The sequence below is a fragment of the Lactuca virosa genome, chromosome 4, assembly GCF_052849685.1.
Source record: "Lactuca virosa cultivar CGN04683 chromosome 4, Lactuca_virosa_CGN04683_v6, whole genome shotgun sequence".
Classification (NCBI taxonomy): domain Eukaryota; kingdom Viridiplantae; phylum Streptophyta; class Magnoliopsida; order Asterales; family Asteraceae; genus Lactuca; species Lactuca virosa.
This window is the reverse complement of record NC_136429.1, coordinates 378,181,127-378,201,305: the sequence shown is the minus strand read 5'-3', so window position 1 is coordinate 378,201,305 and position 20,179 is coordinate 378,181,127. Positions and strand designations below refer to the sequence as shown.

The 20,179-nt window shown below is 43.6% G+C and overlaps 1 long non-coding RNA gene across 1 annotated transcript; it reads right to left on the bottom strand.

Moving 5' to 3' along the window:
• Positions 1-7,069: 7,069 nt before the first annotated feature.
• Positions 7,070-8,484, bottom strand: LOC145169018 (uncharacterized). The gene is made up of 3 exons (XR_013742245.1): positions 8,319-8,484; positions 7,449-7,548; positions 7,070-7,340 (listed from the first exon to the last, which is right to left on the bottom strand). It is a non-coding gene; the product is annotated as an uncharacterized LOC145169018 (long non-coding RNA).
• Positions 8,485-20,179: the final 11,695 nt, after the last annotated feature.

Below are 20,179 nucleotides of genomic sequence, written 5' to 3'. Positions count from 1 at the left end.
AAACAAGAAAGCGATTTTGGAAATTGATTACAGATATTGGGGTTTGTCTTGGTTATACACTAAGGCTTGTAAAGGATACTTAGTTTAAAGTATGTTGAATAAGTGCTTATTTATACATTGCATTGTAATGATATTACATAAAGCAAGAAAATTGTATTGGGAGTTGATTACAGATATTGTAATCTTGTCTAGTTATAAACTAAGGCTTGTAAGGGATGTTAAGTTCAAATAAGTTGGATATTGGGGTAGTCTCATTATGGGGGTAAGATGTGAGATTAAAAGCGGAGTATAGTAGTCCTCCTCTTTTTAGAAATGGTGGGTATTTATCAAACAACCAGGGGGTATGTCTGGTCATCTATCAGAGTAAGATGACAACACTTGATCATTCTAGACATTCTTGTAAGTTACGTTTCTAGTGTGGACTTATAACCCACAAACTTACAAGAAATGGGATACCATATTCATCAAATACTCTAATGGCTTGGGTTGCCTTTATGACTTACACCGGCCAAGGAATCCCCTAGTTGTGTAGTCAAACCATTGTTCTAAACGATTTCGTCAGGTGAGGTGATTCTTATAGATGATCGTGCATTAGGATTTGTGAGAATCGATTGGGTTGGGTATGTATAGGTATAGTGAGTTATAAATTTCTTTGTTGGGTTATATATCTATAATGTATGGTAACAGTTGCTTTTGTAGGTTTGATACTTATGGATTATTATCATAATAATATTATGGTATTGAAAACCCGATATGTCTCACCAAGTTTTCCTAAACCTGACCCACTCAAACTATATGCATCACACGTAGCAGGTCTAAAACTGTTCAAAATTGATTAGGATGTCAAGTAATTAAGAGACAACCTGCAATAGTGTTCAGGACCGTTAGGTCTTTACGCTGTAACTTATGTTGTGTATTAATTATGACATCATTAGGGTTTTTGTATTTTGAAATAACATCTATACTGAAGATATTTTAATAAAATATGACAGTTTCCATAAAATGTTTTAATAAACTGGGATTTCTCAAAAAAAGATAATATGATTTTGAAAGCGTACAAGAAAAGTGTTTTTTCGGTTCTGGAAAATAGGGGATGTCACACACTAGATGAGAATATTATGATGTCCGCACGTACTACATAAGAAAGACTTTATAAAATTTACAAGTATGTCATGAGATTATATGGTCCGTATTCGTGTAAACCTACTTATAGTGTCATCTAACACTTATATGGTCATCATGCAAATGTGCATGGCTTCCCTGGAATGTTGGGTAGCTTAGATTGCCTCCACTGGGAATGGGGCAATTGCCTAAATACACATTGGTGGTTGTCAAGGCCAACAAATAAATAACCTTATGAATTACACACTTGATAGTGTATAATGGCAAGGGGATTGAATACACAGAGATTGGTTCAATTTGTAACGGTAACATCCATAAAAATCATGCCAAATTTAAACTTTTTAAAACATTTCAAAGCCAATTATTATTACAAAACTTGTTTTCCAAAATAGTATAATGTCATAGCATCCCAAAATCAAATCATGAAAACATAAGGAGGTGTACGATCACACCTTCGCCTTCCCGCGATCATCAGAAGTACCTGAAACAAAATCAACAACTGTAAGCCCGAAGCTTAGTGAGTTCCCCTAAAATACCAACGACATACAATAATAATCATATCATATAAACAAACAGCATGCATAATGAGCCTTCAGCCTGACTGGACCGCCTCGCAGGGCCTTCAGCCTATTTAGACCGCTCCCGAGCCTTCGGCAGGTCTGGACCGCTCGTCGGGCCTTCGGCCTAACTGGACCGCCTCGCAGGTCCTACATTCTATCCGGACCGCCCTGGGTATGTTGGCCTTCAGCACAAAGTAGAACCACCTCAACCCAACCCCCAATCAAACAATCATGTGCACATAAATATCATACACTAGCATATATAACAGTCAAACCGATCTAATAGATCACTAATCATAGCAACATCCTATAACCAGGATACAGACCTAACTAGTCACTAACATAGCATCATCCTAAATACCAGGATACCGACCTAACCAGGTCACTAAGCATATCACCATCCTAACTACCAGTATGTAAATCAATAAGCATATCATGCAATAACCCGGATACAAATCCAAAAAGGGCTTGAATTTGTGCCTTAGACCCTGTTGATATAGTGAGAAGAACTCACCTCACAAGTAGTGCAGAATTGGACTGAAAGTCTCCGACCGCTGTCTCACCGAAAATCTCGAACTATCCAAAATAATGAATACTAAGTCAATAATGGGGATCTCAATATTTCCCAAGGGTCCCGCATAGAATTGTCCACTATTGCCTTTTCTCTAATTTGGGCCAAGGCCCAATGCCAAATCCATGATATTAAAAGTCCATATATCCAAAGCCCATTGATGGCCTAATTTTCCCAATTGGACCCAACTCCCTAATTGAGCCTTATTCTCGGATCCATTACCAAAACTGGCCCAAAACCCAATTATTCAGAACGTCCAGCAAGGCCCAAGTCCAACTAGTCCAAAGGTGGCCCAATCTCGAAGCCCAATTCGTCAAAAGCCCAACAGAGGGTGTACGCGGGGGCGTTCTCCTTCTGGTACGTTGGGCGTACTCCACCTTGCGTTGACCACCGTCGGGGTGGTTGACTCAGTACGCTGGGCGTACAGAACTTACGCGGGGCGTACGCGAGTTTTACTAAAACTCTAATAAGTGCTTAATGGATTAAGCACTTAAGCCCAAATTCCAGAACCATTGACCAAATGTGTCTTTGAACCATAAAGTCTCCAACTTTAAGACTTTGGACGTCCAGAAAGTTCTTAATACATGGTCTTAACCCATTAATACATTCCTACTATATGCATGGGACATTTTAAGCCATTGGGACATCATTTTTATCACTTAGGACCCTTTTGAGGGTCTGAAAGGACAGCTTATTACGTTCAAACCATAACATGCACCAACTTGGGACTTTTGGGACAAGAAATGGTTTCATAAAGCTACTAAGGCTAGATCTACATCATACACACATAAAGGTTAGAGCTTTTTACCTTCTGGAGCTTCTAGAGCACAAAGAAACTTCAGATCTACAAAATTGTCCTCCTTCTCCAACTTCTTGATGCAACACCTTTTTCTCCAACTACTCAAAGCACACTCTTTTAGCTCACACACTCAAGAAAGAGGTTAGGGTTTGGGGAAAACGGCTCAAATCTATGGAGGCTGACGTGATGGAGGGTTTTGAGCTCATAAGGACGTTTATATAGCACTCAAACCCTAAATATTAGGGTTTCCACGTGACGTGAGTACGCTCAGCGTACGCAAGTGTACGCCCAGCATACTAGGGCGCACCTATTACGCTCAGTGTACCGTATGTACGCTTAGCGTACTCTCTTGATCCCAAAGTTGCAACTTTAGCCCTCAGGCTTCTAACGGCTTCACTCTTCCAACCCCAGGGACAACAAATGACAAAATAATAATAAAAGAGAGGATTCGGAATACCTGCAAATATCGGGATATTACAACTCTCCCCCCACTTGACCAAGACTTCGTCCTTGAAGTCTGCTGCGGTGAACAACTCCGGATAGTGCTCCTGCATCTCGGCCTCCGGCTCCCAAGTCCACTCGGATCCTCTCCGATGCTCCCATTATACCTTTACCAAAGGTACCTCCTTTTTCCGTAGAACCTTCACTTTCCTCTCTAGAACGGCCACTGGCCTCTCCACATAATTCAGGCACTCATCGATCTGTATATCATCTAATGACACCACTGCCTCCTCATCTAATATGCACTTTCGCAATTGTGAGACATGAAAAGTGTTGTGAATCTGATTGAGCTCCTCTGGAAGATCTAGTCGATATGCCACCTTGACAACCCTGACAATGATTCTGAATGGCCCGATGTATCGGGGACCCAACTTCCCCCTCTTCCTGAAGCGAATCACACCCTTCCAGGGCGAGACTTTCGGGAGTACCATGTCACCCACCTAGAATTCCAACTCAGATCAGCGTTTGTCAGCGTAACTCTTCTGCTTACTCTGAGCGGTCTGTAACCGCTGTCTGATCTGCTAAATCATCTCGGTAGTCTGCAGGACTACCTCGGTCCGACCCATCACCCTATGACCAACCTCGCCCCAACAGATTGGGATGCGACATCTACGTCCATACAACAGCTCGTAAGGTGCAGAACCAATGTTGGAATGAAAGCTGTTGTTATAGGAGAAATCTGTAAGTGGTAGGTAGGAGTCCCAGCTCCTACCGAAGTCAATAACGCAGGGTCTCAGCATATCCTCGAGAGTCTGTATGGTCCGCTCACTCTGGTCGTCTGTCTGCGGATGATAGGCTGTACTGAAGTGCAGCCGCTTACCCAGCTCCTCGTGGAACTTCTGCCAGAAACAGGAGGTGAACCGAACATCATAGTTTGAAACGATAGAGACCGGAACCCCATGGCGAGCGAAAATCTCGTGTATATAGATATCGACCAGCTTCTCGGCCGATGAGCTCTCCCGAGTGGGTAGGAAACGAACACTCTTGGTTAATCGATCCACGATGACCCATATAGCATCGAACCCCTTTGACGTTCTCGACAATTTGGTGATGAAGTCCATCGTGATCTGCTCCCATTTCCATGTTTGCGAATCTCTAGAGGCTTCAGCTTTCCATGCGGCTTCTGGTGCTCGGCCTTGACCATCCTACAGGTCAAGCACCTATCAACGTACCAAACGATCTCTCGCTTCATGCACGGCCACCAGTTACTCAATCACAAATCCCGGTACATCTTGGTGGCCCCCGGGTGAATAGAGAAGCGAGAGTTATGAGCCTCCTCCAATATAGTTTGTCTGACCCCACCGGACATCGGATCCCAGACCCGACCGCAACAGGTCAATAATCCCCGGCTATCCTGCACAAATCGGGTATTCTCGCCCCTAATCCTCTCAAGCTTCCAGTTCTCCTGACGGATACCCTCTGCCTGAGCTTCCCGGATTAAGCTCACAAGTGGAGAATCCACTGATATCCTCATGCATGTCACTGGAGCAGAAGATCCAGCTAACTTACGGCTCAGTGTGTCCGCAACCACGTTCGCATTACCAGGATGGTAAAGGATCTCGCAGTCATAATCCTTGACCACGTCAAGCCACCTATGATGCCTCATGTTATGGTTCGGCTGATCTATGATGTGCCTCAGACTCTTGTGGTCCGTGTAAATGGTACAACGGACCCCATAGAGGTAATGTGTCCAAATCTTGAGAGCGAACACCACCGCTCCCAACTCCAGATCATGAGTAGGGTATCTCGTCTCATGCAGCTTCAACTACCGCGATGCGTAGGCTATCACTCATCCTCTGTGCATGAGGACCGCTCCCAGTCCAGTGATGGATGCATCACAGAATACCACAAAATCCTCAATTCCTTCCGGGAGAGTCAAGACTGGAGCCTCGCATAGTCGCCGTCTAAGGGTCTCAAATGCCCTTTGCTGCTTGGTGCCCCACCGGAAATCCACCCCCTTCCTCGTCAGACGAGTGAGGGGTACTGAAATCTTGGAGAAATCCAGAATGAATCTCCGGTAGTACCCTGTCAATCCCAAGAAGCTCCTGATATCCGAGGGAGATTTCGGAACCTCCCACTGCATAACCACCTCAATTTTGGCCGGATCGACCAAAATCCCCTCCTGGTTAACGAGATGTCCAAGGAACTGAACCTCGCGTAACCAAAACTCGCACTTCGAGAACTTGGCATAAAGTCGTTCTCGCCTCAAAACTCCCAATAACTCCCGAAGATGCTCCTCGTGTTGCTCCCTGGTCTTGGAATACACCAAGATATCATCTATAAACACGATGACCGAGCGATCGAGCATCGGTCTGTAGACCCGATTCATCAGGTCCATAAACACTGCTGGCGCGTTGATGAGCCCAAACGGCATCACCACGAACTCGTAATGTCCATAACGAGTCCGGAACGCGGTCTTCTCCACGTCCTCCTCCCTAACCCTGACCTGATGGTACCCGGACCTCAGATCTATCTTGGAGAACCAAGATGCTCCCTGCAACTGATCAAAAAGGTCATCTATCATCGGGAGTGGATAACGGTTCTTCACCGTCAACTTGTTCAACTCCCGATAGTCAATGCACATCCGGTGTGAACCGTCCTTCTTCCTGACGAAGAGGATCAGCGCTCCCCACGGGGAACTGTTAGGACGAATGAACTGCTTGCCCAACAACTCCTGTAGCTGTGATGACAGCTCCTGCATCTTCGGTGGTGCCAATCGGTACGACGCCTTAGCGATAGGGGCCGCACCTGGCACTAGGTCGATCCTAAACTCGACCTGCCTCTCCGGAGGCACTCCGGGTAACTCCTCCGGGAACACGTCAGCAAACTCCCTGACCACTGGAACCTCTGATACTGAAACCTGATCCCTGACCCGCTTGTCCACCACATACGCTAGATAACCCGCACACCCGTGCTGAATGTACTGCCGAGCCCTGGCATCCGAACAAAACCCTGATCCCAATCTGGTGCCCTCGCCGTAGACAATCAAATCTCCCCCACTAGATGGTCAATAATCAGTCTTTGATGGGCATCCAAGACTGATTTAGCTAGTCCCTAGCTAGTCCTTGATAGCTCGTCCTAGATAGTGGTTTTTTTATGTATCAAGGACTGAAAATCAGTCCCTAATACATGTAAGTATCAAAGACAGAAAATCAATCTTTGATACTTTCACGTTTAGTCTCTAATGTGTTTTCATTGAAACTACGATTTTATGTCATATTAGTCTTTGATATTATCTTGTGAGGACTGAATATCAGCTTTTGATAATACCTTGTTCAGTTCGTAATGTGATTTTTCAATAACTAAATATCAGCCTCATATACAATGTTATTTAGTCTCTAATTTTTTTTAATAACTAAATATCAATCTCAAATACAATGTCATTTACTTTCAACTATGTTTCTTTTGACACTGATCAACACTTATTAATAAAAACTTTTATTAGTAATAATCAATTGCAAATAATAAAATTTACAACTAGATTTGAGTCTCAAATCATCTTTTATAATGGATAGAATATAGAAATGCATGAAACGAACAAGTAATAAAAAAATTACTAGATCCGATCTACTATATTTCTTTTCTTTCGCTGCTTTCTCCTATGTATGGAATTCCATAGCGCATAAGTTCTTCATCATAATTCCAACTATTACCGAGAATATTACTGATTCCCCAATGAATTTCTTTCCATGAATATCTCTTGTCAATGTCAATCGCGCATCAGGTTGATTATCCACAATCTATTTAGCCTTTCGATTAAGACTAGGACCTCACCTCCATGGTTGATCTAGACAATCAAAATTGTACATTATAGTATGCATAGTTTTTATTATTATAAATAAAATAACAGAGGGTATATAAACTACTTCGAGTGTCAGAGTCTGGCAAAGAATACCCATTTTGGAAAAACAAAGATTTATTTTTGTTAGGCACTTCCTTCATCAGCTACCAAATGAAGCTTTATTGAGGATCTTCTCTAGAACCATTTCCTCCTACTAAGTTAACTCAAAAAGAAACACCACTTTAGTAGGCGAGATGGTTAGGGTCACACACACACACACACACACACACACATATATATATATATATATATATATATATATATATATATATATATATATATATATATATACTTTTTTCCTCCCTTAACGTGTTTTGATATTTTTCTTCATTTACTCTTTTTTTTGTTTTATCTTTAAACCTTTTTCATGATATTTGCTTTGCACATCTGCAAGACAAAAGCTTGTTTAGGATGAAAAGAGACAAAAAAAAAATTATAACATGTGTGCAATAGGAATAAACATAATGTTGAGGGGACTGGACCAACATTCCACCCATTTTATTCCCAAACTATAAAAGGACAAAGGCGTTTTTACAAGTCAGAGTAGTGTTCTAAGGAGTTGAATAATAAAAAGATCAAATGGTCTAGTCAAATATAAAGTGCATAAATGAATATGGGACAGTCTTGTAGGCATTTCATCAAACATTTGGTGTCCATACCACGATTGAAGAGATACTAAACACCAAACCCTTCTAAAAGGAGTCATTGTTCTATCATCTATGTCATCTGGAATTGTGTGTTACTACATTGATACCCAGTATAACCATCATAAAGAGAGAGATCCAACCGTAGTTTATTTTTAAATTGATTTGGTAAGAATAAGATATATGAGATTGAAAGAACCAGCGACTATGGTATAGTGAGAGAGATAAAGAGAGAGATTGAGTGAGTATGTGTTCTTGTGTTTTTTGTGACATAACATACATTGAGAGGCGAGTGGCGGAATGGATACGGCAGACCAGCGACACGGTGACAACAGAGTGGCGAAGACGGAAGTTGACCTTGGCAAACCAAAGGCAAAAGGAGAGGACCGAAATGAAGAACATGTGACCGATTAGGCGTTGATATGAACACTTTGGGGAAACTGAAATCTAAAAAGTCGAAACAAAAACTTTAGGATGAGACATAGGCGGGAAATTAAAATTTAGATAAAACCAAATAATTAGGAAATGTCCTTTACCTAAATGATTTTAATATTTTAATTTATAATTTTAATCCTTTAATTATGTATAAATGTGATTATCTTTTATATTTAAACAATTTGTATTTGTAATTTTTAATTAAATTTTAACTTTAGAAATAAAGTATTATTTATAAGTAATATTTATACACAGGTTTATTATAAACAATAATTACATGTATTAGTATATTTAACTAAGAAAATTAATTAATTAAGATCGTTTGTATAAACTAGAAAAAAAAATTGATTCCCCACGGTCCACTATAGCTCCTCGATATTGCGAGGTTTGGAGGGAAAGAGTTTGTCGTTGCTTGTGATACTAAGCAGTCCTTTTGCACCTACGTTACGCGTCTTTCCATCACCAACCCTTTATTTAAACCCCCCAATGTTTGAACTTATTCCTCCGTAACGGGTGTTTAAGTATCACTCCATGTAGTATTTATGACTAATTCATAGTCATTGATACATGGGATTCGTGACATGTTAATTAGTCTCGGATACTAAAATTTAGTCCATGATAAGTTTCCCTCTAGATGTAAAATAATATATATCTATTAGAAACTGAAATTCAGTCTCTAGTAAGCTCCCTTGTAAAATCAAAATTAGTGCACTTATGTGCGAGACTGAATCGATAAGTTTCATCCAAAATCAAAACTAACGAAAGTCTATCAGGGACTAAATTCAGTATGTGGTGATAGGTATCCCTCTAAAGTAAATATTGTGTACGTGTATCAGAGACTGAAATTCAGTTTGTAATAAGTTACCCTCCAATTGTATTTTGGTGCAAACATGTTAGGGATTGAATTTTGTTTGTTCATTCTCTAACGATTCACACATTAAAATCAGTCCCAAATAGTATTAGGGGCTGATGAATCAGTCCCAAATACCTGGTATCTGACACTGATTAATTAGTCTCTAAATTTTTAGTTACGGATGCCCATTTTTCTTGTAGTGGTACTTAGAGTTCGAACTACCACTCGCTGACCCTTGCAGTCGGTCATAGCACCGAAGTGACTATGCCAGTCCATACCCACAATCACACATACATCCCCCATGGAAATCAAAATCAGGTCTATCGGGAAAGATACCCCGAAGATCTCTGTGACAACCCGAAATTTAGGGCTATTATTATAACCGCCAATCTATCCGTGAATCTCTTGTTAATCCGAATTACTGAGTTTTAGTGCATCTAATGTAAAATAAATAATTTTATTTCAATTATTACATGATATCAGATGATACCTTACTTCCAAATAATGTAAACTGTAAACCGAATCAAACCGCTTAAGCGGTAACGCTAATTAATGCGTTTGAAAAATTGAAATTTTGCATTAAGCAATTTTGAGCAAAAAAAACATTAAAATATTATATTACACGTTCCCCTGTTTCCAAAACTATAAAGAATGTCCAAAACGGAGTTCGTATGCAAAAGATACGACAGTAAAACACTGGTTTTCTTTAATCGCATAAAACCGAATCGATCCGTTGAGGTACTTACACTTTGCCGACGAGATTTCCGAGAGCGTTTTTGGACTCAAGTTATAGTCTATTATTTAATTTCACACTCGAAATAATTTTTACGAAAATATTTACAAAAGTCGCGAAAATGGACACCGCGAGCCGTTTTGACGCAAATCTTTAAACGCAATATCCCGGAGTTCCGTAACTCCAAAAATTAATCCGTTCGGGTTTCTGGAATCCTTGAATTACCCTCTTTCATATGAAATTCTCGAAAACGCAGTCCAATGTCGGGATCTCGATTCATCAATTTATGAGTGTTTTGGGCAAGTTAAAGGATTAAACTACTTTGTGGGCCCCACATAACTTGCATACAAGGAAATGGCCAACTCATTTCCCTTCTTGCTTCCCGATTTGATCAGACCCACAGACTAAACCCATATCTTCACCACCTTACCTTCTTTGTGTGCAACTCTACACAAAATGGTACACATGAGTTGGAAGCATGGCCTTAAAGGCTTGTGAGTGCCTTCCATGGCTATAAATAGAAGCCTTAATCCTTCCATTTCAATCAACCAAATTCATAGCAACAATCTCTCTTCAATCTTCTCTCCATTCTTCTTCTTTTCTTGGGTTAAATCACTACCACCCATCACCATAACTCCACCAATATTTTAGCCACTGTTTTGGGAAAGGAAACCCACCCAAACACTTCCTCCGACCTGCTACTCCAGTCCCTCCATTCCCTCTCACTCGTTCTTGCAAAATTAGAAAAAGAAGACGAAGCAGCGGAGCTCCAAGACGCAACTCCACCACTCCCTGCCACCGTTGTTGTGATCAACCCACCAACACCACCTTCGGTTCTGCTACTGCTTAGCTTCCATCATCCATCCCTTCCTCCCCCTTTCGTCATTCATAGCCAAACAGAAGAAACAGTGAAGGCAGCGGAACTGCCACCCATTTCCGGCCACCTTCTGTCACCACTGATGACCTCAACTGTTCCCTCCGATCACCACTGTAAGCACTCACCATCTCCACCTGCGTTTTTCCCTCTTCTCCATTTATTAATCCATTTCACTGTGAACGAGCCTAGACCGAGAGACCGTGAATTGCAATGCGCGATTATTTTTTCTAGGGATGGAATTGGTACGGTACCGATATTTTTATCTCCAAACCGTGTACCATACCAACTATAGTTGGTATAAGATTTTAGCTACCAGTACCGTACCAAGTGTACTTGGTACCAATTAATTTGGCTACCAACAAATTTGGTTGGTATATATTGGTATTTGGTATATACCAAAATTTTAAACTAATATGTACAATACATGAATATAAGTTGAATTTGTGGACATTTGGCCGTTGCTTCACTCGCTTCTGGTAGTATTCTTTTTATTTGGAAACCACTAAAAGGATTAAAAGAGGTCCACCCCTAGCAAGTTGCTATAGGAATTAAATGGTAATAGTACAAGTACAAGGAATGAGAAGTTAGTATTCCTTTTTAAGTTTTAGTGTATGTATCACCATTCTCGTGCACATCAAACAATAAGTATCAAGAAATTTGTTGGTCAATGTGTTAGTTTAGTAATTCTAAGACTTGTTAGTTGTTATTCTAATTAAAACATGAAGATATGAGAACTCATATTTCTTTGTATTTATAAATTGATATATATATATATATATATATATATATATATATATATATATATATATATATATATATATATATTGGTTGGTACGGTACAACCGTGGTATTCAAAATTTCATACCGTTACCGTACCAAGACTACTTAATTGGCATGGTATTAGCAGCCAAACATATTGGCTACCAAACAACTTGGCTACCGATTTAATTGGTTCGGTTGGTAACATGTTGGTTGGTTCTCTGTGGTACATATTTGCCAGCCCTAATTTTTTCTGTTTCGTTCATGCGTGAATGAAGAAGACACAGGAGGTTGATACCTCCTGTTTATCAAACTTAATTGTAAATTAAATAGTTTTAGTCCCCCAACTTTAGGACATGTACGACTTTGGCCATTCCTTTGTGTAACAACCAAAATTTTCATTTTTAAATCTCATAAAAACACATGTCATATTCTCAAAAACACCAATATCAGTTTAACAAAGTTTTCAAAACATTGAATCAAATCCAGGATCCATGACATAACTCCATCTCAACAGTGTGTGTACAATCATGCCGGTGCCTTCCAACGATCCTCTGAGGTACCTGAAACACAGACCACATAACACGGTAAGCAAGAATGCTTAGTGAGTTCCCCAAAATACCACATACACATATTAGCCACTCGAGACTATAACTTTGTAGGACCCTCCGGTCCGATGTGTCTCAGTGGGACCCTCCAGTCCCATGGCTCGTTGGACCCTCTGGTCCGGTCTGGGTGAGAACCCTCCGGTCTCACTACTCGTTGGACCCTCCGGTCCGGTCTAAGTGAGGACCCTCCGGTCTCTACTTCGTTGGACCCTCCGGTCCGGTCATAATATAGCACAGTTCGTTGGACCCTCCGGTCCGGTCTAAATATCACATAATATAACACACACCACATATCATAAAATGCATAACTCAGGCAAGCACATATGAGCCTCTGGTCACACATAATTACCACCCTAGGTAAAGTATAGTGAGAAGACTCACCTCGTAAGCTAGCAAATGAAAATCTCGCACTCGGAAATCTCGAACTCTAACCACCGGTCTAGCCTCCGCCTAACACATATAATGATTATCCCCAATTAATAATAAACTCTCAAGAACCTAGACTAACCCTTCTACAATCTCACAGAAGGTTAAAAGACCATTTTACCCTTCTATGGTCTCAATTGACCACAAGTTGACCAAGCCCTAAAAGTCCATAAAAGTCAACAGCAGCGCGTACGCGGGGCGTACAACCCTTTACGTTGGGCGTACCGCTTTGTCATGCATCGGGAGTCCTTGACCCTACGTTGGGCATACTAGAATTACGCCCGGCGTACGGCCAAGCTTTGCTCTTTCCACTTAATTGGTCTTAATCCATTAAGACCTTAACTCCAATCCCAGATCTGGACTTCCTATAGATTCTTACTCCATAAAGTCTGTGACTTTAAGCCTTTGCATGGCTGAAGAAGTCACAAACACTAAAACCCTCACAATATGCTCACAAAAGCACTCATAAATCATGCATGGGGTGGTTATGAAGTCCAAGATCCCATTTTTATGAGTCTACTCGACTGAGGGTGCTCAAAAGAGTAGGTATTAGGTCCTGGAGTCAAACAAACCCATAAAGTTCCAAGCTTTGGGACCAAAAACCCAAAAATGGTCCAAACATGCACAAATAAAAAAGATGAGAAAGCTTTGAGATTTTTACCTCTAGCTGATGCTCCAACCTCAGAAAAGCTTAGATCCAAGACTTGCACTCCAACTTTATCTTCTTCAAAGCACCTCCTTCACTCTAAGAATATCTCAAGGTTACTTCAAGCTCACAAAGGGACTCTTATCACAAGGGACGTGATTTAGGGTTTATAAGAAGGTTGGAGACTGGAAATGGTGGCCAGAAATGAGGCCATCATGTTCCTTATATATGGACTCACCCTTCATTTAGGGTTTCATTCTGAGCCTAGTACGCCCAACGTACTGGGTGACCTCCGCGTCATGAATACGCTCACGAGTACGCGCAGCGTACACTCCTGTACGCCCAGTGTACTCGATTATCACCGCACTTCTCAAGGACTGAACTTGACAACTTAAGAAAGAAAAGGGGCCAATGAGATATACCTGATCCCAAGATGTTACAATTCTCCCCCACTAGAATCAGACTTCGCCCTCGAAGTCATGTTCTGCAAACAGTTCCGGATATTGCTCCCGCATCTCTGACTCCGGCTCCCATGTCAAATCGGATCCTCTCCGATGTTGCCACTGGACTTAAACCAGGGACACTTCCTTTTTCCTTAGAACCTTCACCTTTTGATCCAAAATCACGATCGGCTTTTCAATATAATTCAGGCTCGCATCTACCTGAATGTCCTCCAGTGGCACCACTGCCGTCTCATCGGCTACACACTTCCTCAACTGGGATACGTGAAAGGTGTTATGGATCTGACTTAACTCCGCAGGTACCTCCAACTGGTATGCTACCTTACCTACTCTGGCGGTCACTCTGAACGAACCGATATATCGAGGCCCCAACTTGCCCCGCTTCCTGAACCGGATCACCCCTTTCCATGGGGAAACTTTCAGGAGCACAAAATCTCCGACCTGAAACTCAAGCTCAGATCGTCGCCTGTCCGCGTAAATCTTCTGACGACTCTGCGCCATCAGTAACCTCTATCTGGCCTGCTGAATCTGCTCGGTTGTCTTCAGCACTATCTCAGTGCTGCCCATAACTCTCCGCCCCACCTCTCCCCAACAAATGGGAGTACAACACCTTCTCCCATACAGGAGCTCAAAGGGAGGCATACCAATGCTCGAGTGATGGTTGTTGTTGTAGGAGAACTCAGCTAGGGGTAAATAGGTGTCCCAACTCCCTCCGAAGTCCATGACACAGACGCGCAACATATCCTCGAGCGTCTGAATTGTCTGCTCGCTCTGTCCGTCTGTCTGCGGGTGATATGCAGTACTGAAATGTAAGCACGTGCCCAGCTCCTCGTGAAATTTCTTCCAAAACCTGGAAGTAAAACGCACGTCTCGATCTGACACTATCGAGATCGGCACTCCATGCCGAGATACCACCTCTCTCACATAAATATCGGCTAACTTCTCTGCAGAAGAGCTCTCACTAATAGCAAGGAAGTGAGCACTCTTCGTCAATCGATCCATAATCACCCAACTTGCGTCAACTCCACGTGCCGTCCTCGGTAACTTGGTAATGAAGTCCATAGTGATCTGTTCCCACTTCCACTTGGGAATCTCCAGAGGCTGCAATGGACCATGTGGACGCTGGTGCTCTGCCTTGACCCGTCGGCAGGTCAAGCACCTCTCAACTACCCACACAACATCCCTCTTCATACAAGGCCACCAGTAATCCCTCTTCAGGTCCAAATACATCTTGGTGGCCTCGGGATGGATCGAGAATCTCGATCTGTGCGCCTCCTCCATCAGTATGCTACGTGCTCCGCCTGTATAGGGCACCCAAATCCGCCCTTGAAAGGTCATAAGCCCCCCGACTATCCGTCACAAACTCGGATACCTGACCAATCACCCACTCCCTCTTGCGGTTCTCCGGTCTCACGGCATCCGCCTGGGCCTCTCGAATGGTATCCAATACTGGAGTCATCACTGTCATCCTCATGCACGTACCTTGAATCGGGGCACTCTCCGCCCTGCGGCTCAAGGCATCGGCCACCACGTTAGCCTTTCCTGGATGATACAGAATCTCACAGTCATAATCTTTTACCACATCCAACCACCTCCTCTGCCGCATATTCAGGTTGGGCTGATCCATCAGATATTTCAAGCTCTTGCGGTCCGTGTATATGGTACACCGAACCCCGTACAAATAATGGTGCCAGATCTTGAGGGTGAACACCACCGCCCCCAGCTCCAAATCGTATGTGGGATACCTCGTCTCATGAGGCTTCAGCTGCCTCGAAGCATATGCTATCACGTGCCCTCTCTGCATGAGCACCGCACCCAACCCAGATATAGATGCATCGTAGTAGACTACAAAGTCCTCCATCCCTTCAGGAAGGGCTAACACCGGATCTTAGCACAATCTCTGGCGAAGAGTCTCAAACGAGGTCTACTGCTCGGGACCCCAAGTAAAAGTAACTCCCTTCCGGGTCAATCTGGTGAGTGGAACCGCAATCTTGGAGAAATCTATGATGAATCTCCGATAGTAACCAGCCAACCCCATAAAACTTCTGATCTCGGTGGGGGATCTCAGCACTTCCCAAACTCATAGCAGCCTCAATCTTGGCCGAATCGACCAAAATCCCATTCTGATTAACGAGGTGCCCCAAGAACTGGACTTCTCGTAACCAGAAATCGCACTTGGAGAATTTGGCATAAAGCCTCTCCGATCTCAATACTCCAAGAATCTCTCTCAAATTCTCCTCATGCTGCTCTCTGGATCTCGAATACACCAAGATATCATCAATAAACACGATCACCGATCGATCCAACATAGGCCTGCACACCCGGTTCATGAGATCCATGAACGTTGTCGGTGCATTGGTGAGCCCAAAAGGCATCACCACGAACTCGTAATGCCCATAACGAGTCCTACAGGCTGTCTTCTGAATATCCTCGTCACGCACCCTCATCTGATGATACCCAGATCTCAAGTCAATCTTGGAAAACCAAGACGCACCCTGCAACTGATCGAACAAATCGTCGATCCTCGGTAATGTATAACGGTTTTTGATCGTCAATTTGTTCAACTCCCGGTAATCAATGCACATCCGGTGTGAACCATCCTTTTTCTTGACAAAAAGGATCGGTGCTCCCCACGGCGAACTACTCAGCCGGATAAAACCCTTCCCCAACAATTCTTGGAGCTGTGAGGACAACTCCTTCATCTCTGGCGGCGCAAGGCGGTAGGGTGCCTTGGCGATAGGCGCCGCCCCATAATCAAATCAATACGGAACTCCACCTGCCTCTCAAGAGGCACACCCGGCAACTCCTCGGGGAAAACATCCGGGAACTCACTCACTATCGGAACATCAGCGACAGAACTCGGTCTCCCATCAGCAACTCGAGTATCCATCACATATGCTACAAAGCCCCTACAACCCTGCTGTAAACTCTGTCTTGCTCTAGCAGCCGAGCAAAATGCTGATCCAGATCGGGTACCCTCGCCTTACACTGTAAGCACTCCCCCACTAGGGTCTCGTATGGTCACGAACTGACGCTCGCAGTCTATAACAGCTCCAAATCGACTCAACCAGTCCATGCCCACAATGACACAGACATCTCCCATCACAATTGGTACTAGATCTATCGAAAACTCAACACCGAAAATCTCAAGTATACATCCCCGAATCAGATCAGTAGCAAAAACCGCGCGCTCATCGGCTATGGAAACTCGTAGAGGTCGACTCAACGCCTCTCGTCGGATGCTAATGCAACGGATAAACGCTAACGAAACGAAGGATTGACTCACACCCGACTCAAATAATACCAAAGCAGGTACAGAACTCATAAGAAAAGTACCTACGCATATCATCGCATAAGCATAATACATCATATCAACAGAATAAGTAAAAGGGTACATACCGGCCACAACATCAGGCGCTGCACGGACCTCCTCCGCTGTCAACTGAAAGGCTCTACCGCGAGCCCTCGGTACCTCGGCCTTTGCTGGCTGACCCTCAGTAGCTCGTGCTGTGGCAGGGGCAGATCCCTGCGCAGATCCCTGTAGCAGCTGTGGGCACTCGACCTTCCGATGGCCCGTCTGGTTGCAGTGAAAGCAAACCGAAAATCCTTTGGGGAAATCCCTCGCGATATGCCCCTCTTTCCCACACTTGTAGCACACACCTGCTCTGCACATCCCATCATGAGTCTTTCCGCACTTCCCACAAGTGCGGCCCTTCTGGTCTCCAGACCTCGAATCAGCGGGCTTTGCCCGCTTGGCTGCCGGATGAGACTGTGTCGGCCGCCTATCCCTCCTCTGAGACTCCGCCTCCTCCCTGGCCCGAGTCTCTAGCTCAATCTCCCTCTTCCGAGCATTTGCCTAGAGCTCGGCAAATGTCCGGTATGTCGAGTTCGCCACAAACTCACGAATGTCTCTCCTCAGTATGCTCAGATATCGGCTCATACGTACCTGCTTAGTAGACACGTGCTCAGGTTAAAACAACGCCCTCTCATGAAACATCCTCGTGATCACCGTCACAGACTCAGTCCCCTGCTTGAGGGACAAGAACTCCTGGGCCAACCATTCCCTCTCTACCAGGGGAACATACTCGTCTCGAAACATCATGGTGAACCTCTCTCAGGCCACTGCGGTAAGCTCTGCAGGAGTGAAATCAGCTGTCACAAACTTCCACTAGTCCTTCGCTCCCAAACGAAGCTGGTTCAATGCGAACCGTACCCTCAAATGCTCCGGACAGGAACAAGTGTAGAAACATCCCTCAATGTCAGAGATCCACCTCATCGCGGCTATCGGATCCTGAGTCCCATCAAACTCTGTTGGCTTCGTGTTACTGAACTCTCGGTACAGCAACAAGTCACCCCCTGTGGCCTAGCAGCAGCGATGGCTGCAGTGGCTGCAGCAACAGCCGCCTCGGTAAGAGCAGCATATCTCTCATCAAACGTCTCGATCAGGATGGTATTAATAGACCCAAACATCTCCGGTATCTCTGCTCGAATGGCTGCGGCGACCTCCTCGTGGATCAACCTACGAATCTCCTCGTCACTAGTACCAATGGTACCACTGCCTCCAGCGTTGTGGCGCGTACCCACCATGATGTCTCTGAAACACAACACAAATAATCAGAGACTCGACCGAGATTACTCACACTCGATCACTCGCTCCTACTCGACCTCTAGCACCCTAAGGATTCTTACTTGGCCTGCTCACTGATCCGGTGTTTCCAATAGTACAGGCCCAATACTAACTTCCACACCGCATCTGTGTTCATCCCAAGTCCTCCTCCTAGGATCCTAGCTCACAAGTACTCTATATCTCGTCATACATCGACTACTATCATAGAATATCTTTCATATGCTCATTCCTGCTTCCTATTTGCACTCAAGCAAATCATAGATAACAAACCCCTAGGCTAAGGCATCACAAATCAGGCCACTCTAGTCCTAAATTATGAAATACCTAGCCTACTCTCTAGCATGCATAACATATATCATAATAGCTCGTAACACATAAAGTAAGGGTATTTTGGGAAATCACCGTTCGGGCGCTGGCTGATTGTACACACTGTTATTTCTCCACTTTCTTTTTAAATATCTTACTCGTTTTTAGAAAATCGATTCTTTTGAAAACTTTTCTCAAATCCTCAGTTTGAGTCCAGACATACCCGAAGGTGTATCCGAATCCCTCAAACCAAGGCTCTGATACCAACTTGTAACAACCAAAATTTTGAACCAAAATTTTCATTTTTAAATCTCATAAAAACACATGACATATTCTCAAAAACACCAATATCAGTTTAACAAAGTTTTCAAAACATTGAATCAAATCCAGGATCCATGACATAACTCCATCTCAACAGTGTGTGTACAATCATGCCGGTGCCTTCCAGCGATCCTTTGAGGTACCTGAAACACAGACCACATAACACGGTAAGCAAGAATGCTTAGTGAGTTCCCCAAAATACCACATACACATATTAGCCACTCGAGACTATAACTTTGTAGGACCCTCCGGTCCGATGTGTCTCAGTGGGACCCTCCAGTCCCATGGCTCGTTGGACCCTCTGGTCCGGTCTGGGTGAGAATCCTCCGGTCTCACTACTCGTTGGACCCTCCGGTCCGGTCTAAGTGAGGACCCTCCGGTCTCTACTTCGTTGGACCCTCCGGTCCGGTAATAATATAGCACAGTTCGTTGGACCCTCCGGTCCGGTCTAAATATCACATAATATAACACACACCACATATCATAAAATGCAGAACTCAGGGAAGCATATAAGACCCTCTGGTCACACATAATTACCACCCTAGGTAAAGTATAGTGAGAAGACTCACCTCGTAAGCTAGCAAATGAAAATCTCGCACTCGGAAATCTCGAACTCTAACCACCGGTCTAGCCTCCGCCTAACACATATAATAATTATCCCCAATTAATAATAAACTCTCAAGAACCTAGACTAACCCTTCTACAATCTCACAGAAGGTTAAAAGACCATTTTACCCTTTTATCGTCTCAATTGACCACAAGTTGACCAAACCCTAAAAGTCCATAAAAGTTAACAGCAGCGCGTATGCGGGGCGTACAACCCTTTACGCTGGGCATACTGCTTTGCCATGCATCGGCAGTCCTTGACCCTACACTGGGCGTACTAGAATTATGCCCGATGTACGGCCCAACTTTGCTCTTTCCACTTAATTGGTCTTAATCCGTTAAGACCTTAACTCCAATCCCAGATCTGGACTTCCTACAGATTCTTAGTCCATAAAGTTTGTGACTTTAAGCCTTTGCATGGCTGAAGAAGTCACAAACACTAAAACCCTCACAATATGCTCACAAAAGCACTTATAAATCATG